Raw genomic sequence first — 26323 nt, 5'->3', positions numbered from 1 at the left:
ATGAGATTTTATGGGTGCAAGCAGCGGGCCCAAGACAGTATAAGAGACTATGCTTTGACTTTGCAAGAGGCGCTCGGAGCCATTAAACAGGCAGACCCTGACAGTGTGCGGAATGCAGATGAACTGTTAACTGTGAAATTCATTGAGGGCCTGCTGTCCAACGGCCACCGAACCCAGTTGCGTGCAATGGCCTTGCAGAACCCTGGCTTAGACTTTGCAAAGTTCAAGGACAGGGCCATCCGGGTGCTCCGAGAACCGGCACCGGGTAGCGCTGTAACCCACTGGCACCCTGCTATTACCTATCATCAAGAGGCGGCGCCCTTGTCTGCAGAGCCTGTAGGAGCTTGTGCGCAGGCTTTGGACAATAACCCGGCTTCAGACCTGCACCATCAGGTCCAAGAGCTAACTAAAAGCGTAGCCACGCTAACCCGAACTGTGCAGTCTTTACAGGTCTCTCCTCCAGGAAGGATCAAGCTGGCTACCAGTCCGGTGGACGTCCCGTGGCACCGACAGAGGAGGATCCCATCGTCCAGAGGAAGACCCAGCGACAGATACAACGAGGACGGACAACCCATCTGCCGCCGCTGCAATCAACCTGGATATATGGCAAGGTACTGTCATTTAAACGGGCACAACCTGGGGCAGAGGGCCAACCCCCAGGCATAAGATCATCAGGCACATCGAACTGGCGTGATAAATACATAGGGGGACGTCCGGTCTTGCCTGTGGTACTGGATGGCATTCCTATGAGTGCCCTACTAGACACTGGGTCACAGGTGACTACCATTCCGTACATGCTCTTTAAGCGGTACTGGAATGACTCGGACATAGGTCGTCATCTGGGTAGCGGGTTGAGTATCATCACCAGCAATGGTCAGCCCGTGCCGCAGGTGGGGTTCCAAGAGGTGACCATTAAGGTCGGTAAGGTCGAACTGGCGGCACAAGGACTGATTATTGTGGACATTGACCGTCATGAGAGTCACCCTAGAATAACCTTGGGAACTAACGTGATTGAAAATTGTCTTGCAGAGGTGATTCTCATTTTACAGCAGGTTGCCAAGAATGCCAGTTCCAGCCAGCAGCGTGTCCTTCAAAAAGAAATCCGAGCGCTGATGAAACGGCAACAGGTGGAATTATCTGGTGGTGAGATTGGTAGCGTGAGAATGTGTGACCCGTTCCCTATTGCCATGCCCCCGAAAAGTGAGATGATGATATGGTGCCGGGCAGCTATTGGTCTAAGAGGTAGAGACTACCAAGCAATGGTAGAGCCCGTCTACTCAGACAGTAGGCCCACCATTTTGACAGCACAGTGAGTGGTCGATGTACGCCATGGGAGGGTACCTGTCCGCATCGTAAATATCGGGGAGAGAGAAGTACCCCTGCCACGCTAGCCAAATTGTTCACGATAAACCAAAATTCTGTAAAGGCCGTAGAACCCTTGCCTCCACCTCAACCAGAGGAAGGTAACGGCTCTAAGAAACAAATGGAGGACTGGTGTCAGCAACTGCATTTGGGTACTGACTCCACTCCCTCACACCAAAAACGGAGTCTATGGGGTGGTTCAGGAGTATGAAAGAGTCTTTAGTAAACACCCGCTAGACTTCGGGTGAGTAAAGGGGGTAGAGCATCACATCCCCACAGGAGACCATCCACCCATAAAGGAAAGATACCGACCTGTACCCCCTGCACACTATCAGCATGCAAAGGGGATGTTGCGGGACATGAAGGAGGCTGGGGTAATCAGGGACAGCTGTAGCCCCTGGGCAGCTCCACTAGTTCTAGTGAAAAAGAAGGACAACACAAAGAGAATGTGTGTAGACTACAGAAAGGTCAACCGTATCACACACAAAGATGCGTACCCGTTACCTAGAATAGAAGAATCTTTAGCTGCATTAAAATCTGCTAACTTCTTCTCCACTTTGGATCTTACTAGCGGGAACTGGCAGGTTCCTGTAGCAGAAGCAGAAAAGGAGAAGACTGCATTCACCACCCCGATGGGTCTCAGCGAATTCAACTGTATGCCGTTCGGGCTCTGCAACGCACCAGGGACCTTCCAGCGGTTGATGGAATGCTGTCTGGGACACCGGAATTTCGAGACGGTCCTGTTATACCTGGACGATGTCATCGTTTATTCCAAAACCTATGAGGTCCATCTGAAACACCTGGAAGAAGTGTTTGACGCCCTGGCAAGCTACGGCCTAAAGGTGAAACCCTCTAAGTGTCACCTGCTGAAACCAAAGGTGCAGTACCTGGGACACGTGGTGAGTGCTGACGGAGTGGCTCCCGACCCCGATAAGATCACCGTGATTAATGACTGGTCAAGACCCTCCAGCATAAAGGAAGTGCGGCAGTTTCTCGGGTTGGTAGGCTACTACCGAGGATTCATTCCCGGTTTCACCAAAATGGCAGCTCCTATGCAGGACCTGCTGATAGGTCAATCCAGGAAGGCCAAAAACCAGAAGCCGCCCTTCAGGTGGGAAAAGCTGGAAGAGGAGTCCTTCCGCCAGGTGAAGATGGCCCTCACGGGGGATGAAATCCTGGCGTACCCTGACTACAGCCAGCCCTTTATCCTCCACACGGACGCGAGCAACATCGGGCTAGGAGCCGTACTGTCCCAGATCCAGCAGGGGAAAGAACGGGTAATCGCTTACGCCAGCCGAAAACTACGGCCCACAGAGAGAAACCCTGAGAATTATAGCTCATTCAAGCTAGAGTTCCTGGCAGTGGTGTGGGTAGTGACCGAACGTTTCAAGCATTACCTTGCCTCTTCCAAGTTCACCGTGTACATGGATAACAACCCGTTGACACACCTGGACACTGCAAGACTTGGTGCCCTGGAGCAGAGATGGATGGCCCGCCTGTCCAACTATGAATTCACCATCAAATACCGGGCGGGACGCTCAAATGCCAATGCGGATGCCCTGTCCAGAATGCCAAACTTACCGGACATAGGGGAAGATCCAGAAGAACTGGAAGAAGTCGAGCTCCCTGCATTCCACCGTCATGGGATTACCCTGACACAAGACAGTGATCCCGCAGTCCGTGTGGTGAAGGAAATGCTGACACAGGCTGATGCCCGTCTTGACCCAGACGCTCCGGAAGAGACCAAGCAACTGTGGAAGGAGAAAAGTAGACTGTTTCTTTACAAGGAGAAGCTGTGCCGGAGAATGGTCAACTCTAGAACACATGAGCTGACCTGGCAGGTAGTGGTCCCAAGATGAGATGCGGCTATGGTTCTGGAGGCATACCACGACGGAGCAGTACACTTCGGATGGAAGAAGCTGGAGTTCCTGTTGCGTGGACGGTTCTACTGGGTAGGCATGAGAGGAGCCATCGAGAGGTGGTGCAGAGACTGTGGCCCGTGCAACCTAAGAAGGAAGGTCCGTGCCAGCCAAAAGACTCCTCTGCAGCCCATCATCACCAGGCAGCCACTGGAGCTGGTAGCTCTGGACCATGTGAAACTGGCTCCAAGCAAATCTGGGTACGTCTATGCCCTCACAATCGTAGATCACTACTCCGGTTCCTGGTGGTGGTCCCTGTCAAAGACTTAACGGCTCAAACAGCAGCTAGAGCCTTTCAGCAGCACTTCTGCTGTCCACACGGGTATCCGGAGCAAGTGCTGACGGACCAAGGACCAGCCTTCGAAGCGGAGGTCTTCCAAGAGTTCTGCAATCTGTATGGCTGCAGGAAGATAAGAACAACGCCCTATCACCCTCAGACCAACAGACTATGTGAGAAAATGAACCAGGTGGTGATAGACTTGCTAAAAACGTTGCCCCTGGAAGAACGCAGTCTCTGGCCTGAAAAACTGCTTGATCTGGTGGACTTATATAATCACTTCCCTGTAGGTTCCACCAACTGTACCCCGGCTTACCTAATGAGAGCAAGACCTGGTAAGCTGCCTATTGACCTGGATATGGGAGTCCTGACACCTGAGGACACCTCGCCAGAGGCAGACTGGGATACAGAACGGCAGCAGCAGTATCGGAAAGTACAGGAGAGCGTCGAGCGGAGTCTGTCTCAAGCAAGAGAAAGGCAACAGAAGACTTATAACCAGCATGCTCCCGCTGTTCCCCTGGTACCTGGAGAGCAGGTCTTGAAGAGAAAGAGGCGGCTCCACAAGTTGGACGACCAGTGGGAGAAGGACCCGTACACAGTACTGCCTTCAAGTCATGATAACCCAAAAGTCTGTGTAATCAGTAAGGATGGAGGAGAGACCACAGCCATTGTCTCCAGAGACCACCTGAGAAAGTGTCCCGAGCAGCTGCAAAGCCTTGACGAAGATCAAGAGAACCCTCAACCCGCAGAGGAAAGGAAAGAAATGATCAGTACCATACTCGGAGACTTTCCCCAGTCCTGGACTCAAATCAACAACGCAGTCGTGGTACCCGTCCTCACCTTTCTCCAGCCAGCCCCTCGAGGGCCTACAGAAGAACAGGTAGTGTCAGAAGAGCAGCCGGCCCAGGAGGCAGAAGAATCCATACCAGCAGCCCAGGAGAATCAACCCTCTGCTAGTAGTGAGCCTGCCGTGCCCCTAGTAAGCCAAAGAGTACGCAGAAAGCTGCCAGGCCTACCCGCAACACCTCCTACACCCTGTAGTGCAGAACCAGATAGTGGGTTACGTAGGTCCACCAGGAGCACTAGAGGACAGATGCCCGCTCGCTGGAGAATCTGAACTGTAATGTGAATTTACCTGTAAACTGCAAATGTTGAAAATGGTTTATGTTTGTTGCCTGTTCATTGATTATGTTTCTCTAGTTACCCTGCAGGTTTATTTGGACTGACAGGTTATGGACGCTGAGTAACCGGAACTACATTGTAGATAGTTGCACCTTGGTGCCTCTTGCGAAGATGGCCGCGGAAGAGAAAAACCTGTCTGGCGTGGCCTCCTTGTGGCCCAAAGTAGCTAGCCTCAGCCTTGCAGCCACGCCCAGGGCCAACGTTTGGGGTTTGCTTTGGACAGGTCCCCTACTCTGTTCCAAGACTTCACCTTGTTGGGTGACATGGACACCCGGTTATGGACACGCCGTGACCTCTAAAGACTAAAACTTCTTGTACATATGTTATGCTATTGTTATACCCTGTATTTGTGTTTTCTTAAAAATGTGTTTAGTCCCAGAGTACTAAAATTTACTAGGGGGGAATGTGGCACCCCAGGGGTCTGGTTACCACAGTAATAGAAATATTACGTCTGAGAGCAAGGGGGAGGTTTCCTGGTCAGGAGCCCTTAAACATGCAACACCTCCTGTCCCAGGCCAGATAGGGGAGGAACCTGCCCTATATAAACTGGATCTGGGGCGGTGTTAGTCAGTCAGAGCCTGGAGTGAAGTTCCAGACACAGGGCGAGGCTATCAGAAGGCCCCAAGTCACCAGCCATACGGGTGAGCACCACACGGTATACTCAGGGACGTGGGCTACTTCCACTCGCTTACAGCAAGGTAGCCAGGAAGAGTGCAGATAGACAGGGAGGCCTAGAACTCCACCTGGCCAGGGGAACTCCTGCTTGCTCGCAGACTGACCAGGCCCCTTATGCTAGCCAGTACTCCCGGGAGGGTCTGCCTTAATATCATCAGTAAAGACCCTGAACTGCACTGCAAAGACTCTGAGTCGTTCCTGCTTTCTCACCGCATACAGCACTACTAGTACTGGGACGCCCGCGCACCCTCACTCCCATCATCCACATTCCCTGCCCTGAGGCCATACTCTTCCCATGGGGAGTTATCCCATCTTTAGCTGCGCACACCACACCAGCCTCAGCGGACTGCCTCGCAGCTGCGGTACACCCTGACCGCAATCCACGGGTGGCGTAGTCGGACAGTAAACCACAAAAAAAAACCTATAAAGACTGCCACTGGTTTGACCTCCCTGAGCCACGGGACCGGGTCGCCGCCACGGAGACTACAACCCCCAGAGACCCGGCTCCGGGTAACCCACAGGCGTGTACACTCGGCCCAGGGGGCGCGTCATATACAAATCTCATACTTGAGCAAGGGAGACTCCTAAAAATGTGCAGTGCATGCGCTGTGAGAATTCAGAAGCCTGTAGTCACATATAGTGACTGCAGACTTTCATCTCAAACCTGAACACGCCCTTTACTTATAAAATGAAGCCCTGTAGCCAATCCTAACAGCGTTTAATATACTCACTGTCAGATTCCAGCAGTCATCACATGGTCACTTCATTCATACTTACGGTTACGGGACAACGACCTTCTCTTCCTGCTTCTCTAAGTTTTCACTGAATATTGAGAGAATTAGAGAGAGCAGCTCGTCGGCACATGACTAAGTGTGCAAATCTCAAATGTGCTTGAGGGAGGGGGGGGGGGGGGGGGGGCGAGCCCAAACTGAACTCTTGCCCCTGGTGTAAGAAAACCTAGATACACCTCTGTCCTTACAGTTCAAAATGTTTGTTGCAATGATCCTCTAAATACCTTAGGCATCATTCTTTATATTCTGTATATCGGCACTGTGCATCTTCCGTATGTTGGAGCAGTATAACTGGACTGCTCGTGTGAACACGTCACTAAAGCTGGTATAACAGGGTTGGGTAACACAGAAAATGCCGTCCACAGCAGTTGTTTTCCGTGTTCTTAAAACGGTTTCACATGATGGAGTGGATGCTAAGCCCCCTCTCTCTCTACTCATACATCCTTGTACGTTTTTACTTTACTCAACAGCAAGGAAACATTTTTTCTTGCAAATTGCAGTTGACAGGAGATTACACTTTGGCCAATTTTGCAAAATAAACACACATTTTCTTTTTCTCTAGACGCTTTCATTGTAAAGCAGATAAATCTGAACACATTTTCGGTGCAGTATAAGCATTCCCAGTAGTGATGAGTGAGCATGTTTGCTATTGCTTGGTGCTCACCCGAGCATCTCACTGCTCGACATGCTCGGCGCTCGACGAGTATTTCCGGGGTTGCTCGGCGGGAGCTCGGGTCTCCTCCCTGCATGTTTGGCGCTCTTTACAGAGCCAATGAACATGCAGGGATTGTCTGCCACTCACTGTAATGCCGTAGCCATGTTGGCTGTGGCATAACAGTGATTGGCTGGCCACACAGCGTCATCAGGTCAATATCAGACCTGGCGCCGCCATGCTCATCATTGTCACTCCGGAATCAGGCAGTGTAGGGAGAGGTGCTGCTGAGCTAGGGAGAGATTTGCTTGTTTCTAGTTAGTGTAGGTATACCAAACTATATTAGAAACACATATCCATCTCAACAAACAGTCCTTCTGAGGACTAATCCATCTGCAGAGATATCAGGCAGGCAGGGTATACAGCAGACTGCAGTGCACATAGCATAAGAGGCTGCATTCCAGTTTTGTCTGCTGCTGCTGTTAGATATTTCTACAAATAGGCCCAGGTCTCAGGGGCCAGGAATAATTTTGTTTGGATCTTAATCCTCATTTGCTTAAAAAGCAATCCAGAGAACACAGTTTTTCTGCGCCATTTACTTGTTGGCACTGCAGAATACAGCCAGGTCCTTTCCATATTACAGCGCTAAAAATCCAGCTATTTAAAACTGTGGTTTGTCTATCACAAGGGTCACATATAATTGTGCTGAAAATACTGCCATTTCTGACTTCCATTACAAATTTTTTCAGTGCGTCAGTGAAGCAATTTACACCAGATTGCTGTTCAAAATTGTTACCTACAGGCCAGGTATTTAAAACTGTTTTCTCCGTCACACGGATCACATATAAGTTTTCAGAAAATACTGCAATTTCTGGCCTCCATTAAAAATTTGTTTCAGTGTGTCAGTGAAGCAATTGACACCAGTCTGCTGTTCAAATAGTTACATACAGGCCAGGTATTTAAAACTGTGGTTTGTCCGTCACACGGATCACATATAACTTAGCTCCAAATTCAGTAATTTGTTGTGAGCGTGGAAGATATTGTCCTCCATTTAAAATGGGCAAGGCACGTGGCAAGGGACGGGGAACTGGACGTGATGGTGATGATGGTGCATGCAGAGGCCGTGGGCAAGCTGAAATTGTGCCACAACAAACACCCACATCTTCTCGCTCAAGAAAGAAGGAATTGTGCGGTGTTAGTGAAGCGCTAGAACAACTAGACAGGGGATTAGGTTATAACACACAAACCTTTTATTGTTTATTACGCTCTCTAATGCCACGACGTGTTTCGATAGCAGACGCTATCTTCCTCAGGTAGAATCTACCTGAGGAAGATAGTGTCTGCTATCGAAACGCGTCGTGGCGTTAGAGAGCGTACTAAACAATAAAAGGTTTGTGTGTTATAACCTAATCCCCTGTCTAGTTGTTCTAGCGCTTCACTAACACCGCACAATTCCTTCTTTCTTGATTGCTAATCTCCCCTGTGGAGAGCGGTGGAAGCTGCTCTGTTTACAACTAGCCTACTACAGGACCTGCCGTGATGTCATTGTGGAACGCCCACTTCGGTCACACGGTCCTGGTCATGTGGCCGCTGAAGCAGACAGAAGCTCCCTACAGCAGTTCCTGCTAAGTTGTGGTCATCTTACAGACTCCCACCTGGAAGCGTTTTCCCTTGTTGTGCGGGGCTCCTTTGCACAACAGGACCAGGTGAGTGGTCACAACATCCTCCCCCTTCATTTCCCCCCCCCCCAAACCTCAGGCTCTTCACCATTGGCGCTCCTACTGTTTTTGTTTTCCACATCTTCTCGCTCGACCTTCCTGTCCCAATTAATAGGGGACTGCAGAACACCACTAATGAACACAGAGCAGTGTGAAAAGGTTATTGGTTGGATAGCAGATAATGCTTCCAGTCACTTAGCCACCACCACCACCACCTTGTCTTCTACACGGTCAAGTCTCAGTAGCTGTGAGTCTGGACCGCATATTCCTCACCCTGAACCTCCTTCCTCCCATCATGCCGAGTGCCCCGAGACAACTGATCCCACACTTGGACACTCCGAAGAGCTGTTCACTTTCCCATTTATAGATTCTGGCCTCTCGCCCGGTCCACTTGAAGCGGGGCAAGAGAAGATCGCAAGTAGCAATGCCCAAATATTTGAGCAGCCACGGTTACACGAAGGCGACGGTGGGAAAGTGTCACAAGAGGTGGACGATGATGAGACACAATTGCCAGAAAGTCAGGAGGAGGACCAGAGTGCGGAAGTGGAAGACGAGGTGGTGGATGATATAGTAACGGACCCAACCTGGCAGGAGGACATGCATAGCGAGGAGAGCAGCACACAGGGGGAGGGAGGCAGAGCACCCCAACAGGCAGGAAGAAGCAGTGTGGTGGCCGCAGAAAGAAGGCAGGCAACCGTTCCCCGTAACACCAAAACGAAGGAAGTTGCCAGTACAACAGTTAGGTCTTCCCGAGTCTGGTTGTTTTTTAAAGACACTGCCGATAACCCCAAAAAGGCCATTTGCACCACCAGCCAGGCCAACATCAGCAGGGGTGGCAAAACGACCAGCCTGACCACCACCAGCATGATCAGGCACATGGCAGCAAAGCACCCGACTTTGTGGGCAAAACCCCAGGGTCCAGGAACAGTGTCTGCGGGTGCCACCATTGCTTCTTCCGCTGTTGTGCATGCACGCCAATCCCCTGTCCATGGTGCATGCGAAGATGCCTCCTGCCCTGCACCTGTCATTGCACACTCTCAAGTATCAGCATCAGGAAGCATGTCTACGTCCTTGTCCCAGCGCAGCATTCAGTTGTCCATACCCCAGTCCTTGGAACACAAGTGCAAATACGCAGCCAGTGCCCCACAGGCCACAGTACTAAATTCCCACATTTCACGACTGCTTGCACTTGAAATGTTGCCTTTTAGGCTCGTGGAGACGGAAGCATTCCGCAACCTGATGGCGGCGGCCGTCCCTCGGTACTCGGTCCCCAGCCGCCACTATTTCTCCCGGTGTGCCGTCCCCGCATTACCCAAGTACGTGTCCCAAAACATTAGCCGTGCCCTCAACAACGCAGTTACCGGGAAAGTCCACCTAACCACGGACACGTGGACAAGTGATTGTGGGCAGGGACCGAACATCTCTGTGACGCTCGCGCCCGGACTGACTGGCATGAGCGTGATTAGTGATCCCACTGTACCATGAACCGAGGAGTGCCTGGAGGGGCGTAACTAAGTATCAACCCGATCCGACCAAGGTTGCACGGCGGCTTAGTCGACTCCGTGAACCAAGGAGGAACCGAGCAGAGGGACCTGGTGCTACTCCAGGTCAGACCCCGGTCACAGTTGTTGACCCACACCGGGGAATGCAGGAACAGGCAGGTTTGACTAGCACACAGGCAGGTGGGTATTGGCAGGCACGGCTGGTATGCAGACGGGTGGATACTGGTAAGCACGGCCGGTATGCAGACAGGTGGGTACTGGCAAGTACGGCTGATATGCAGACAGGTGGGCACTGGCAAGCACGGCTGGTATGCAGACAGGTGGGCACTGGCAAGCACGGCTCGTATGCAGACAGGTGGGCACTGGCAAGCACGACTGGAGCGCAGACAGGGAGATACTAGCAAGCACGGCTGGAGTGCAGACAGGGAGGTACTAGCAGGTTGGAGTGCAGGCTGGATAGGGTGGGAGACAAGTACAGAGCCGCAGATGTGGCAGACAAGCAGAGTAAAGCAAAACCGCCGGAGCGGAGGACAAGGCAGAGCAGAGAGGAACTGCTGGTGCGGTGAGCAAGCAGAGCGGAGCGAAAACCGCAGGTGCGGTGGGCAAGGCAGAACAGAGCGGAACCGCCAGAGCGGTGGACAGGGCAGAGCAGAGAGGAACCACTGGAGCGGTAGACAAGGCAGAGCAGAGCGAAACCACTGGTGCGGTAGACAAGGCAGAGCAGAGTGGAACCGCTGGAGCGGTGGGCAAGGCAGAGCAGAGAGAAGCCGCCGGAGCGGTGGGTAAGGCAGAGCAGAGGGAAGCCGCCGGAGCGGTGGGTAAGGCAGAGCAGAGGGAAGCCGCCGGAGGGGTGAACAAGGCAGAGCAGAGGGAAGCCGCCGGAGAGGTGGGCAAGTCAGAGCAGAGAGAAACCGCTGGCGCGGTGAGCAAGGCAGAGCAGAGAGAAGCCGCCAGAGCGGTGGGCAAGTCAGAGCAGAGAGAAACCGCAGGCGCGGTGAGCAAGCAGAGCCGAACAGGGCAGAAGGTGCAGGCAGAGAGGACAGGGCTCTGTTCACATGGAACAGACTGGAAAGTACAGGAAGATGGCTAGAACACAGGAGGAAGATATGGAGAAAGGGAAAAGGGACAAGCAGAACCAGATACACACAAGGTACTTACTATGAAGTAGCGAGTGGACACAAAACTCACAAACAAAAGTACAGAGACAACGAGTTGGAGTTAGGTGCAGGTTCAGATACTGCAGGAAAAGGGAAGGTACGGACATAGAGACAAACAGGTAACAGGCTAGGATACAGTTCAGACAGGAACTGCTACTGCAATGAGATACAAGAACGAGCCTGGGTATACAGCCTCCAGAGTGGCGGAAACAGACAAGATACAGTACAGGACCTGGCAATTCAGTTGCAAAGACAAACTGAGTGAAGGTGTTGCGCAGGCACCTCCTTCTGGGTGGAGGGGGTTTAAATATCCAGTGACTCACAGCAATAGGCTGGTGACGCATTAGGCGTGCGCCCACAGCAGCTATAAGAATCAGGAAGTAACCGGGCTGCCGCCCTAAGCAATCAGACAAGAGACATACACACAGCATGGAGCAAGGTTTGCAGGCTGGACTGACAGGTAAGATTGTGGTCTTGCTTAGTGGGAGGTGGTGCACTATGCAAGCACGCCGCCAGGGATGTTACAGTATCCCCCCCCTTTACGCCCCCTCTTCTTCAAGCCTGCAAGGGTCTTCTGCAGAGAATTTGGAGGCCAATCCTTCTCTTCAAGAGGATTTCCTCTTCTGTCCATCAGAGGAAACGAAACTGATCTCATCATCTTGGTGACTAGGATGCTTCCTCCTATCAAGCCATCCCCAGCAACAGATGAAGTGGGTGAAGTACCAGGAACAGCACACAGGAAAGTCTCTCTCCATTTGTTATCAGGTAGCACCCTGGGAAATTCAGGAGATAACTGGAGGTCCTCTGCCTGGTTGGAGGGGTGCAGAGACTCGGGGGTAATCACTGCTTCGAAGTACATTTTGCCAAGCTTACTGGATGAAGTGGGCGGCGTACCAGGTATCGGGTGTAGGAAAGTCTCTCTCTGTTTATCAGGTAGCACCCCGGGGAATTCAGGAGACAACTGGAGGTCCTCCGCCTGGTTGGAGGGGTGCAGAGACTCGGGGGTAATCACTGCTTCGATGTACACTTTGCCAAGCTTACTGGATGAAGTGGGCGAAGTACCAGGTACAGGGTGTAGGAAAGTATCTCTCCCTTTGTTATCAGGTAGCACCCCGGAGGATTCAGGAGACAACTGGAGGTCCTCCGCCTGGTTGGAGGGGTGCAGAGACTCGGGGGTAAACACCGCCTTGATGGACGTAGGACCAGATTTATTAGAGACGGAGGGTCCTTGCTTTAGGACCATCTTCAGACTGGTTTCAGAGATGACATGTCTGTAAGGCGGGACGGTACCTGAAGCCAGATCATTGGTACAATCGTCGAGACTGTGTAGGGACATCGCCTCTGCTTCTCTTCCTTCGGAGACTTCAGCGCACAGCGAGTCAGCGACTAGCAGATCTGGTGAAGAAGAAGAAGAAACTGCTGACTGTCCTGAAGATGTGGGGACTGGACACCCCTTGTACCTTAGCAGTCCCCCAGGATACACCATGCAGGATCTCCAGACCTGAGCGGGCACTAGATCTCTCGGCTCTGGACGACCTGTGGGTAAGCCAGTCAGCACCTGGAATGTGAACTTCTTCATGTGTAATGCTCCAATCTGGAGCTTAATTTGTACAGACATATTTTGACTGTTTCTGAGTAGGGCTCGTCCTTCTGCTGACAATGCCCAAACCGGCTTCTGGAGTTGTCGGACGGGAATCAGACACCGACTCTTCAAGGCTTTAAGCCCGAAACTTCCGGTTAATCCGAGGCCTTCACTTGCCACGGAGACAGTCATGGTCATCTGTGGAGAGGAAACACTAACGCCAAGGGCAGCCTCTCCTACAGGCCTAATGTCTTGGGATTCTCCAACCTTCGCTGGACAAAGACAGTCAGGGGGTCCCAAACCACCGCAGCGGGACCGCAATCCGATTTTGTGACTGAGTTCTGGCTTCTGCTTTGCCTGACAAACATAGTCATCCTTCATGGATTCTGTGCGGTAAGCTGCCTCTACAGGCTGGGGAACAGGAGGTCTTTGGGAGGACAGAACCTGGCATAACGGTTTACCTCTACGCCTTGCACGTCTAGACTGCCTCTTGAGGTTGGGAAGAGAAGTATTCTGTGGAGCATAGTCATCCTGTGTGGATTCTGGGTGGGCAGCAGTCTCTTCGGGCTGGAGGACTAGTAGGTTACCTACACAAATTACCCATCGGGACCGCTCCGGGATATTGGGAAGGGAAGCTTTAGCTGAAGCTTCAGGATTAGGGTCATCGAAGACTATTAGAAAGGCCACCAGGAAGGCCTGCAGGTCAAAGACGATAGGATCCCATGCTTCCCATAGGGGGGTGATCCATTTCAAGGCGTCACCCGCTCGGTAGGACATCATAAATGCCACTTTAACCCGATCGGTAGGAAAATAGTGAGCATAGAACTTGAAATGAAGCATGCATTGCTCCACAAATGCATGGCTTCGTTTTGGATCCCCATAGTACCGTGGTGGATCCGCAGGAACGAGTGCTGATAGATCCATTTGGGCTGGTGCGTAAATCGCCTGGGCCATAGCTTGAGAAAATTTTTTGTCTTGGTGCACGTATTCGCCAGACAAGGATTAAAAATGTCTCTGAGCGAAAGGCCGTGGGGTTCAACGGGAACCATGGCCAGAGCAAACTGTTACGCTCGCGCCCGGACTGACTGGCGTGAGCGTGATTAGTGATCCCACTGTACCATGAACCGAGGAGTGCCTGGAGGGGCGTAACTAAATATCAACCCGATCCGACCAAGGTCGCACGGCGGCTTAGTCGACTCCGTGAACCAAGGAGGAACTGAGCAGAGGGACCAGATGCTACTCCAGGTCAGACCCCGGTCACAGTTGTTGACCCACACCGGGGAATGCAGGAACAGGCAGGTTTGACTGGCACACAGGCAGGTGGGTATTGGCAGGCATGGCTGGTATGCAGACGGGTGGATACTGGTAAGCACGGCCGGTATGCAGACAGGTGGGTACTGGCAAGTACGGCTGGTATGCAGACAGGTGAGTACTGGCAAGTACGGCTGGTATGCAGACAGGTGAGTACTGGCAAGTACGGCTGGTATGCAGACAGGTGGGCACTGGCAAGCACGACTGGTATGCAGACAGGTGGGCACTGGCAAGCATGGCTGGTATGCAGACAGGTGGGCACTGGCAAGCACGGCTGGAGTGCAGACAGGGAGGTACTAGCAGGTTGGAGCGCAGACTGGATAGGGTCCAGTACAGACTGGGAGACAGGTGCAGAGCCGCAGATGCGGTAGACAAGCAGAGTAAAGCGAAACCGCCGGAGCGAAGGACAAGGCAGAGCAGAGAGGAACAGCTGGTGCGGTGAGCAAGCAGAGCAGAGCGAAAACCGCAGGTGCAGTGGGCAAGGCAGAGCAAAGCGGAACCGCCGGAGCGGTGGACAGGGTAGAGCAGAGAGGAACCGCCGGAGTGGTGGACAGGGTAGAGCAGAGAGGAACCACCGGAGCGGTGGACAAGGCAGAGAAGAGCGAAACCGCAGGTGCGGTGGACAAGGCAGAGTAGAGCGGAACCGCCGGAGCGGTGGGCAAGGCAGAGCAGAGGGAAGCCGCCGAAGCGGTGGGCAAGTCAGAGCAGAGCAAAACCGCTGGCGCGATGAGCAAGGCAGAGCAAAGGGTAGCCGCCGGAGAGGTGGGCAAGTCAGAGCAGAGAGAAACCGCTGGCGCGGTGAGCAAGGCAGAGCAGAGAGAAGCCGCCAGAGCGGTGGGCAAGTTAGAGCAGAGAGAAACCGCAGGCGCGGTGAGCAAGCAGAGCCGAACAGGGCAGAAGGTGCAGGCAGAGAGGACAGGGCTCTGTTCACATGGAACAGACTGGAAAGTACAGGAAGATGGCTAGAACAAAGGAGGAAGGTACGGAGGAAGGGAAAAGGGACAAGCAGAACCAGATACACTCAAGGTACTTACTATGAAGTAGCGAGTGGACACAAAACTCACAAACAGAAGTACAGAGACAACGAGTTGGAGTTAGGTGCAGGTTCAGATACTGCAGGAAAAGGGAAGGTACGGACATAGAGACAAACAGGTAACAGGCTAGGATACAGTTCAGACAGGAACTGCTACTGCAATGAGATACAAGAACGAGCCTGGGTATGCAGCCTCCAGAGTTGCTGAAACAGACTAGAAGTCAGAGATAATAGGCCTGGGTATGCAGCCCCCAGGGTGGCAAAAACAGACAAGATACAGGACAGGACCTGGCCATTCAGTTGCAAAGACAAACTGAGTGAAGGTGTTGCTCAGGCACCTCCTTCTGGGTGGAGGGGGTTTAAATATCCAAAGACTCACAGCAATAGGCTGGGGACGCATTAGAAGTGCACCCACAGCAGCTATAAGAATCAGGAAGTAACCGGGCCACCGCCCTAAGCAATCAGACAAGATACATGCACACAGCATGAACTAGAGCAAGGTTTGCAGGCTGGACTGACAGGTAAGATTACGGTCTTGCATAGTGGGAGGTGGTGCACTATGCAAGCACGCCACCAGGGATGTTACAATCTCGCTGACGGCACACTGGGTTAACATAGTGGAAGCCGGGACCCAGTCGTACCTTGGGACGGAACACGTCCTCCTGATGCCAAGGATTGCGAGCCCTAGGTCAATCAGGGTTGCCCCCACAGTCTATAGATTCTGCACCTCATCCTCCTCAGCCTCCTCCTCCTCTTCAGCCTCCATCTCCGAAATGACCACATCAGTCACAAGCTAGAAGCACTGCAGCACTGCCTCGGCCAAGCGGCAACAGGCTGTGCTGAAGCTAATATGCTTAGGTGACAAACCGCACAATGCTGAAGAGTTGTGGACAGCTCTGAAAGAGCAGGCAGATCTGTGGCTCACACCGCTGAACCTACAGCCAGTCATGGTCGTGTGTGACAATGGCTGGAACCTGGTGGCGGCTCTGAGGAGAGGTGAGCTCACACACGTACCATGCCTGGCCCATGTGCTTAACCTCATGGTTCAGCGGTTTCTCAAATCCTACCTGGAGCTGCCGGATCTGCTTGTTAAAGTACGCCGCCTATGTGCCCATTTTAGAAAGTCATCTACAGTTTCCGCCGCCCTTGCAGTGTTTCAGCAGCGTTTGCAGCTTCCGGCTCACTGCAGATGTTGGGAAGGATTTGTGATCAGAAGAGGGCAGTTGTTGAGTACCAGCTTCAACAAGGCCATCGGTATTCAGTTCAGACTCCACACATAAGACCTCAGGAGTGGAAATGGATGTCAGACATATGTACCATCCTACAAAACTTTGAGGATTCCACCAAGATGGTGAGCGGCGATGACGCCATAATTAGCGTCACCATCCCGCATCTCTGTCTTCTGAAACACTCTCTGCTCACAATCAAAGAGGATGCATTGCAGGCAGAGCACGATGAGTGGAGCAAGGAACCATACAGGGTGATTACACACAGCCCAGCCTCATCTCATTCCAACGTGGATTGGGTGACAAAGAGGAGGAAGAGGAGGAAGAACAGGAGCTAGTTTCATGCGCTATAGACGGTACTACCTGCACAACTGTCATACTGTCTGTTCAGTGTGGATGGCCAGAGGACAGAGAGGAGGAGGAGAAGAGCATGGTCAGTCATCCGCTTGGTGAGGACACGGAAGTCTTGCCTGTTAGCAGTCTGGCACACATGGCTGAGTTTATGTTTCGCTGCCTTTCCCATGACCCTCGCGTTCTCAAAATTTTGTGTGACATTCATTACTGGTTGGTGACACTTCTAGACCCACGCTACAAGGAGAACTTTATATCTCTTAGTCCTGAGGCGGACAGGTCTACAAAAATGGGGCAGTATCAGAAGGCCCTTGTTGTGGAACTATTAAAAAAATTCCCATCTGAAAACTCTGACGGTCACAGTTGGTTGGACAACCAAGGAGTACAGGCAAGAGACACACAAATGCAATCCAGCAGAGGCAGGGGAACACTGTCAAAGTTCTGGGACAGTTTTCTCAGACCCTCCCATCGCACAGGCCCTGAGGTGCAGGGTACTCTCACAAAGGAGTGCAAAAGTTTAGGAAGATGCTGAGAGAGTACCTTGCTGACCGTACCAATGTCCTCCATGATTCCTCTGTGCCTTTTAATTATTGGGTATCCAAGCTGGATACTTGGAATGAACTGGCTCTCTATGCCTTGGAGGTCCTGGCCTGCCCTGCCGCCAGCGTTTTATCACAGCGGGTTTTTAGTGCCACTGGTGGAATTATAACTGATAAGCGCATCCGCCTGTCAACTGAAAATGCTGACAGGCTGACTCTTATAAAAATGAACAAGGGCTGGATTGGGTCAGACTTCTCAACACCACCGAATGATAACAGCGCCTCATAAACTCAAATCCAGTGTCTTTTTTTGGGAGGTGTATTCCCATGCACCTCTTCACACTCACACATGGGTATACGCTTCCTGATTTTGGATATTTGCTCTGGTCCTCCTCCTTCTCCTCATCCTCCACCACATCACCAGGGTGACCGTGGTCCGTGATGCAACACCCACAATTTTTTTAAAGGGTGTTTATGATGCCCGTAAAAAATGTTTTTATACAGTATGTTGATGTGTACCCCCCAGGGGTAAATGTTTGTCAGCCCATACACTTAGTGCATGGGCATTACAAGTATAGGAGGCCTGCTCCTTTCTAATGGGAACATTTTTTTATGAGGCCCTCCTCCACATCTCTTCCAAGGGGCATTGGAGTGCCTCCCAATTTTTGGAAGCCCTTGCATTCACTGCATAGGCCAACACTATGGGAGACCCTCTGCTTTCTAATGGGAATTTGTCGTTACTGTGGCCCTGTCCTATGTGTTTTTAATTTCTTAGTAGGGTTTTTTCTAAATTTTGGCAGCTGTTGGACTCACTGCATTCTCTATAACTGGATAGCAGACCCATTCCGTTCTAATGGGAACATGTCATTACTGAGGCCCAGATCTATGTTTTTCAATTGTTAGTAGTGTTTTTCCTAAATTTCGGCAGCTGTTGGACTCACTGCATACCCAATAACTGGATAACAGACCCTCTCCTTTCTAATGGGAACATGTCGTTACTGTGGCCCAGCTCTATATGTCTTTAAATTGTTAGTATGTTTTTTCCTAAATTTTGGCAGCTGTTGGACTCACTGCATACCCTATTACTGTATAAAGGACCATCTCCTTTCTAATGGGAACATGTCATTACTGTGCCCCAGCTCTATGTGTCTTTCAATTGTTAGTAGGGTTTTTCTTAAATTTTGACAGCCGTTGGACTCACTGCATACCCTATAACTGTATAGCAGACCCTCTCCTTTCTAATGGGAACATGTCATTACTGTGGCCCTGCAGTATGGGTCTTTAAATTCTTAGTGGGGTTTTTCCTAAAATTGGTCAGCCATTGGACTCACTGCATACCCTATAACTGTATAGCAGACCCTCTCCTTTCTAATGGGAACATGTCATTACTGTGGCCCTGCTCTATGTGTCTTTAAATTCTTAGTGGGGTTTTTCCCAAATTTTGGCAGCCCTTGCATCACAGCATGGGCATTACCACTATAGGAGACTCACTCCTTTAGAATGGGAACATTTTTTTTACTGAGACCCTCCTCTATGTCTCTTCAAAGGGGTATTGGGTTGCGTCCAAATTTTTGGCAGCCCTTGTAGTCACTGCATATGCAATAACAGTATAGGAGACCCACTTGTTAATAATAGGAACAACAAAGCATAGCTGGCTCATGGCTCTCTAACAATAGCGAGGGCCAACTGCTGGCCTTTTAATAATAGTAAGGGCCGTCTGATGGCCCTATAAAAATAGGCTTTATGACTTTCAGAGTCTCTCCATCATAAATGAAACAGGATGTGTCTCATGATGTGTCACACACCACATTGCCAGATAAGGTTGTAAAATGTTAAAATTACATTTCCCAGTGAATGCATTTGTCTTAAAAAATAACGTTAAAAAAAACAAAAACACATTAGGATCTTTCTTTAGTATAAAAAACAGCATCGCCAATTTAACTTCAATGTAATCACATTGTTCAGCTCCTGCACCTCCTCCTCCATTTCCAAAATGACCATATCAGTCACAAGCTGACAGCACTGCAGCACTGCCTTGGCCAAGCGGCAACAGGCTATGCAGAAGATAACTTGCTTAATGCTTAGGTGACAAACCGCCCAGCGCTGCAGAGTTGTTGAAAGCTGTAACACAGCAGCCTGATATGTGGCTCTCGCCGCTGAACATACAGCCAGGCATGGTCGTGTGTGACAATGGGTGGAACCTGGTGACGGAGAAATGATAGCCGGAGTAGATACGGTTTCCCTCTATGCCAGTCCTTTCACCGAGCTAAAGAATATGGCTGTGGTGAAATACAACTCCCACTGAGAAGCTGTTTCAAATTGAAAAACATTGTGCCAACCAGAGGATTTGATTCTGAGGGCTCACCTTTCTCCCCCGCTCAAGAGCCCCATAGCAGCTGCAAAGTTAGCGCTATCATGAACTCTCCTGAGGTAGAAGCCAGGGCACACCAGAGGACTCTCTGGTGGGACCATCCAACCCTGCCGAGAAGCAGTTCTGGCTAAGAAAAGTGTGTGGGAAGGTTCCCGGACACTCTATGACTGCTTTTTTACTGAGGAGGAAACACACGCAAACACGGGGAGAACATACAAAGTCCTTGCAGATGTTGTCCTTGCTGGGATTTCAACCAAGGATCCCAGTGCTGCAAGGCTTCAGTGCTAACCACTGATCCAATGTGCTGCCGTTCACCCTCTAATATCTAACAGGCTGTAGAAACGTGTACTTACTGCCACTCTATCTTCAGCTCCTTTGTGAGAAACTAATGTATTTGGGCAGTGTTAAATATTAATTATGGATATTCATTTTATTCTTTATTCTGAATTCTGTACCATACAGATTGCATCAGCCATCGTTTCTAGATGACATGCGCTAATTGTGTGTGTATTTTTAGTTCATTACCATATGCGGAATAACCGGGCTATAAAAGCCCATTTTAGAAACAGGGGGGCTCTTGCCATTCCACAGGACACAGGACGAGGATCTATTTGTAAACCAGCTGCTGATGTAGGCCCAAAGGACACATGGTGTCATCCTGACACACGTGCTGGACACAGACAGACGCAATCTACCAGCCAGGATCCCAGGAAAAGATGGGTGAATCTCAACAATTAAGCTAATTATGGACAAATTGACAATCACTTTGTAACTAATTATTGTATGTACCTTCTACAATCATTCTTTTTAATGGACAACCCAAGAATAAATCGATACATTTTTTATAAGAATATTGTGATATTGATACTTTGAGAAGTCCTCGATAGATAAAATATACAGAAAGAAGTATTTTTTTTACATGCTGCCACTCAGTCTACAAAATAAAATTCCTGAGAAGGAAATTGGGGATGGCTTCGCTACTGGTATTGGGGGCAGTGCTAATACCATGGCATCGTACCATAGTTTACTGGAAATATTCCAGGCTGGTAGGAGGCAAGCAAATTCCCACAGAAAAGTACCAGCAGTAATGTTCAGGGACCCGCGCTTGTAGAAGGCGGAAACAACACCGGGAGAAATAGTGACGGCTAGGGACCAAGCATGGACAAGAGGCATGAGGTTGTGAAAAGCTTCCGCCTCCACGAGCCTAAAAGGCCACATTTCAAGTGCAAGCAGTTGCCCAGAAATCTGGCAGGTTAGTATTGCGGCCTGTGGCTGGATAGGTGGCTTGCTGCATACTTGTGCTTGCATTCCAAGTAACAGAAAACTAAGCAGATAGTGGCCTCTATCATCATCATGGCCTCACCTCGGCACTATGAACTCTCCTGAAGGAGAAGCCAAGGCCCACCGGAGGAGTCTCCGGTTCTCTGGTGGGCCCATCCAACCGTGCCGAGAAGCAGCCTTGACCAAGAAAAGTGTGGGGGAAGGTTCCGGGACACTCTATGGCTGCTTTTTTAATGTGGATCGGACTTGCTTATGCATGTTATTTCTCAAACCGCATTGCAGACCAGGCCATAGCCCAACTCTGTAGTCATGAAATTAAATGCGCAAAGAAAGATGTTTGTGTGTCAAAGCACCACCGAGAAGTGCGAGTTGATGTTGGACGGGCTGCCATTGCTTCTGCAACAAGCTGCATTAGAGGACTTGGGAGAAATGACACCCAGAGTAGATACGGTTTCCCTCTATGCCAGTCCTTTCACTGAGCTAAATACAACTCTCAGCAAAAAAAGCTGTGGACTGGCTCCGTACCATCCCTGGCCACATTCACCTGTCCACGTGTTTGTGGTTAGGCGGTCCTTCCCAGTAAGTGCAGTGGGGAGGGCACGGGTAATGTTGTGGGACCCGTCCTTGTGGAAGGCGGAGACGATACCGAGAGAAATAGTGGCGGCTGGGGACCGAGTATGGACACCCGGCCACCACTGGCATGACGTTATGAAAAGCTTCCGCCTCCTCGAGCCTAAAAGGCCACATTTCAAGTGCAAGCAGCTGTCAAAAATTTGGCAGTATTGTAGTGCAGCCTGTGGGTGGGTGGCTGGCTGGCTGCATACTTGCGCTTGCATTCCAAGGAATGGTGTAGGGACAACTGAACGCTGCACTGGGACAAGGACGTGGACGGTGATTGTTGCAAGTCTGCAACGACAGGTGCATGGTGGGAGGCATCTTCGCATGCGCCAAGGATCACTTTTGATGGGCACACTTTTAGGCAGTGACCTGGGAGATGGAAATGCTTCCAGAGGTCTTCCCCATGCTGTTCCCATGCCTTTTCAGCACTGTATACATGTGTCTGATGTGTCTCACACCACATGGCCAGATAAGGTTGTAAAATGTTAAAATGACATTTCCCAGTGAATGCATTTGTCTTGGTTGACAGCAATGCAAAAGTACAAAAACGCATCAAAAACGCTACGTGTGAACATAGCCCAAGGTGTGGAGGAGTAGTTTTGGTTTTGGTTATTTATTTTGCCTTATATACAAGTCATTACCCTGGAAAGGATGTTCCTTAACATATTTCCCAGGAAAATCCATTTTGGATTCGTTTTTGTATGATTTATTGTGAGTCCGTAAAAGTGGCGTAATACCTCTGACAGCGTTGTTGACAGTACTGATCTGGGAGTCAGAAATGCTTCCAGGGGTCTTCTCCACGCTGTTCCCGTCGATTTGGGCAATTTTTAGGCCCTCTGCAGACCACCGGGGGGAGTCACCTGAAAAATACTCGAGTTTCCCATAGACTTAAATTGGGCTCGTTGCTCAGGTCGAACACCCGAGTATTCCAATTTGCTCGAACCGAGCAACGAGTACCCGAGCATTTTAGTGCATTAAAGTATTTTTTTATGCACTGTACTTGTCACAAATGTTCAATATCACAATATCAGTTCTTGGTGCCAATTCTTTAAACAGACTGACATTGGATACTTTTCTAGAGCTGTAATTAAAGCCCCAGCACTTATATACTTGTTGCTTACAGTCCTTAGAGTCCTTTTGATGTCCCAATTCCTGACTTGTGTTTTTTGTGTTTAAAGGGGTTGTCCACTACTTAGATATTGATTATCTACCCTCCCAATAGCTAATTAGTATCAGAGCAGTGGGGGTCCAACATATGTTACTCCTACTAATCAGCTGTCTTTAGCTATGGCAGCGGCTGGATTTGAACAGTCTACTGTATGGCTCCAAACACTGTAGTGGCTGTGAAGTATGGCACATGAATGTAGCTTAAAGGGGTATTCCCATCTCCAAGATCCTATCCCAATATGTAGTAGGGGTAATAATAATAATATTAGCAAATACCTCCAATTAGAAATGTAGTATAGTATTTTTGATTCGCAATCTCTCTTTCCTCATGTGCAGGCATCGCAGGACCTTAGGTATCCATGGTTACGACCACTGGCAACTTGCTAACTAACTGTGACTTTATCAGTGGTCGTAACCATGGATACCTAAGGTCCTGTGATGCCTGCACATGAGGAAAGAGAGATTGCGAATCAAAAATACTATACTACATTTCTAATTGGAGGTATTTGCTAAAATTATTATTATTACACCCACTACATATTCGGATAGGATCTTGGAGATGGGAATACCCCTTTAAGTGGCGGTGTGCTGTCCAGTTGTTTTCTTGGACAGCACAGGACCCATTGAATATGTCCTAATCTGGTCCTCAAAATTGGATCGGAAAAGGACATGCACATGTCTAACGGATCACACACTTGGATTCATGACTTTCACAGATGTGTGAAATAACTCTGCGTACCAATGTGTGAATGCAGTCTTACATTGTATACGCAATTTCTTAAGACTGATTTCTTTGGATAAGTAACAAATCGTAGGAGCACCAACAAGTTCAGGTAACAGAGACGATTTTCATTAGAACAGAGTGATTAACCTGTTAGTAATTAATTTGCTTTTTTCTATTAGTAATTAAGTTATATTTGAGAAAAACACTATCGTTAGGTAATTGTCACAGATACACAGAGGCAAATGAGCATCAATAAGTAATAACATAGATTAGTAGCTCCTGTTTTCCCAAACTATTCACCAGCATTTATTCAGAGGAGCAGCTACCCAGTCATTCCAACACTAAATTATCATTTGATTTTCTGCTTTTAAATTTATATAATTAACATAAGTCAGTGAAAGCAAAATAGTGCTGTTCATATGCTCCAAAAAGAAGCAAAACTCAACAGAAACCAGCAAAAATGTTAGTCTTTAAAAAAGAACAAGAAACTGGCAAGTAGGAATTGTAACACATGTTACAAAATCCCACGTTTCTTTCTAAACATAGAAATTCACAAGTGGAGTCAATTGAAACTTAGCTTCAAGGTAGGTTTCCTGTGGTAGGTGAGGAAAATGCAAAATATATGTTCACAGACAAAATGCGAAATCTAAATTACAACACTTACTCTAAAAATAGTTCATAAGTGAAAGGCTTTGGAGTTACTTATACTCTCTTCCTGGGAAGGCTAAAACTCAGAGTGAAACATCAAGATGTCAAACTTCTCTATCGGTTAATCCTGTGAAGCCAAATTCTACAGCCCCTATTCATGAAGGGTATGTGAACTTTTGGAGCAGGTCCACTCAAAAAAAACCACCTGAAAAAATTGCTCAAAGAATGCTTGAAAGAATGGCAATTTGGTTATTTCCCAAGGACGAGGTTGGAGTACCTTGAAACGCGTAGATCCACACCACAGAATAAACAAATATTTTTATCTCATTGATTCTCTATTATCCTTTGTGGGATATTGACAGCAGTGCAGGAAAGCAGTCCATCTCCTTCTACTATCCTAATGGTCGATCACCCACTGTCTGCAGCTGCTGTTAAAGCGTATTTATTGTTGCAATGCAACAAAACAAGGTGAGCTTAAACCCCCTGTTTATTCACCCTTTGTATCACGGGTGTCACCCTATTTGAGCAATTGCTCCCTAGTTTCTTTTCGAGAATGTACATTTTCTTGGCATCTTTGAAAGCCTGAACATGTGAAGAGCAAGACATTTTCCCAAACAATTTAATAGGACCATTCTTTTGATCGTTTTGCTAATGCTGTTCCTGGCCTTTTTTTGAGTGGACTTGCTCATAAAATGGCAGAAAAAGAATAAGTTTTGTACATCAGTCTTAAAAGGGGTTTTCCTACGAACAAAAGTTGATTTTAATCAATGACTGTGTCTGACAGTGTACGGAACATGGTCTGATCATACCCCAGCTCTTGGGCAGGGGAGGAAGCAAAAGAGTATACAGACATTAGAGCAGGGGGATCCTGATTCTTTCTTTGAAGTAAAAGATTGTTTAAAAACAGGCAGTGAAATTTTTTATCTCACAAAAAGAATCAGATGTGATCCTGAGCAGTAATGTCTGTATACTCTCTTTTGCTTCCTCCCCTGCCCAGGAGATGTGGTATGATCAGACCATGTTCCTGTATGGTCAGACACAGCCATTACACAGAGGCACATTTATAAAATTATCTCAGCACAGGAACATTTTATTTAAACACATCCACTTGTGGAAATTATTATTATTCCAAGATCTATTGATTAAAATCAGCTTTCGTTCATGGGAAAACCCCTTTAATGAAAGAAGTGCTGGTTTAAGACGGTCCAAATTCAGTAAGAGGCGTGCACTTCTTTAATTAATTTGACGCATATTTGAACTACCTTGCACCACTGCCAAATGTATTCCAGATGGAAGAGGATGGCATACATTCCTGTCATAGTTTATGCTATTTTTTTTGAGTAAATTTCGATGGACAAGTTGGGAACACTTGGCTATAGATAATCCTACCATAGCTCTGCCCACTTTTCTAAAAGTTGGTGGAGGTGGATGAGGCTGACATAATACCAAAATTGGAAAAAAATCTGAACTTTTAAGTAGTTTTACACCAAAATTCTGTTGAAAACCTCTTTATGAACTGGGCCCTACAACTCTACTTTTACAGCAACTTGATTTTATGTTTCTTTGCATAGTAAGGTGAAAAAAAACTTGAGGCAAACAAAAAAAACCCTCAAAATTTCAAGACAAACTCTACTTATTTTTATTTAAATTAATATCCTTTCTCATTTATAGTATTTTTAACTTTCAGACTTTTTTCTTATTTAGAAAAAAGGTAACCAATCAAATTTTCAATTGCCTCCCTCTATCAACTGTTGTTTCTGGAGTCTAGGACATTTCCACTGATGGCAACCAGTGATCTAAAAAATTGCAATTTATCAAGGTGATGCGGTGGACTTTAAATAGTCAGCTCTGTAATATACAGAGAGTGTGCTGTAATACATAAGCACGCTGTAATCACTCCACCTGCATTACCAACAGCCTGCTCTACACACATATGCTGCAGAGTTGGCTGTCAGTCAAGAAGCAGGGGAAATGATCAGTATGTGCTCCCTATATAATGAGTTGTGACTGTAACAGCTCCCTGCACCGCCCCAACGACTGGTGGAAATGTGAAAATAGAACTCAATTTTTCCCTGTAGTCGCACTTCCAGTAAACCAGCCAGACATCATTTAAACGCTAGTGACATGGAGATTACTAAAATATCTACAGGTAAACAGCGGTTTTGTAGATGACAAGTTCGCTTTACAAGTGGACTACAAGCAAGAATAATGCGAAAGGCACGAAAAAAAATCAGTTA

At 48.8% G+C, this 26323-nt stretch overlaps 1 protein-coding gene across 2 annotated transcripts in view; it reads right to left on the bottom strand.

The window, feature by feature from the left end:
- The window catches only part of LOC141265503 (cytochrome c oxidase subunit 4 isoform 1, mitochondrial-like), a 120917-nt gene that overhangs the window by 47724 nt on the left and 46870 nt on the right, over positions 1 to 26323 (bottom strand). The window lies entirely within an intron of this gene.

The sequence above is a fragment of the Phyllobates terribilis genome, unplaced genomic scaffold (assembly GCF_046119375.1).
Source record: "Phyllobates terribilis strain yellow unplaced genomic scaffold, ASM4611937v1 Scaffold_4__5_contigs__length_816908805, whole genome shotgun sequence".
NCBI lineage: Eukaryota > Metazoa > Chordata > Amphibia > Anura > Dendrobatidae > Phyllobates > Phyllobates terribilis.
Note: the sequence above shows the minus strand (reverse complement) of the source record. Positions and strands in the feature narration are given on the sequence as shown.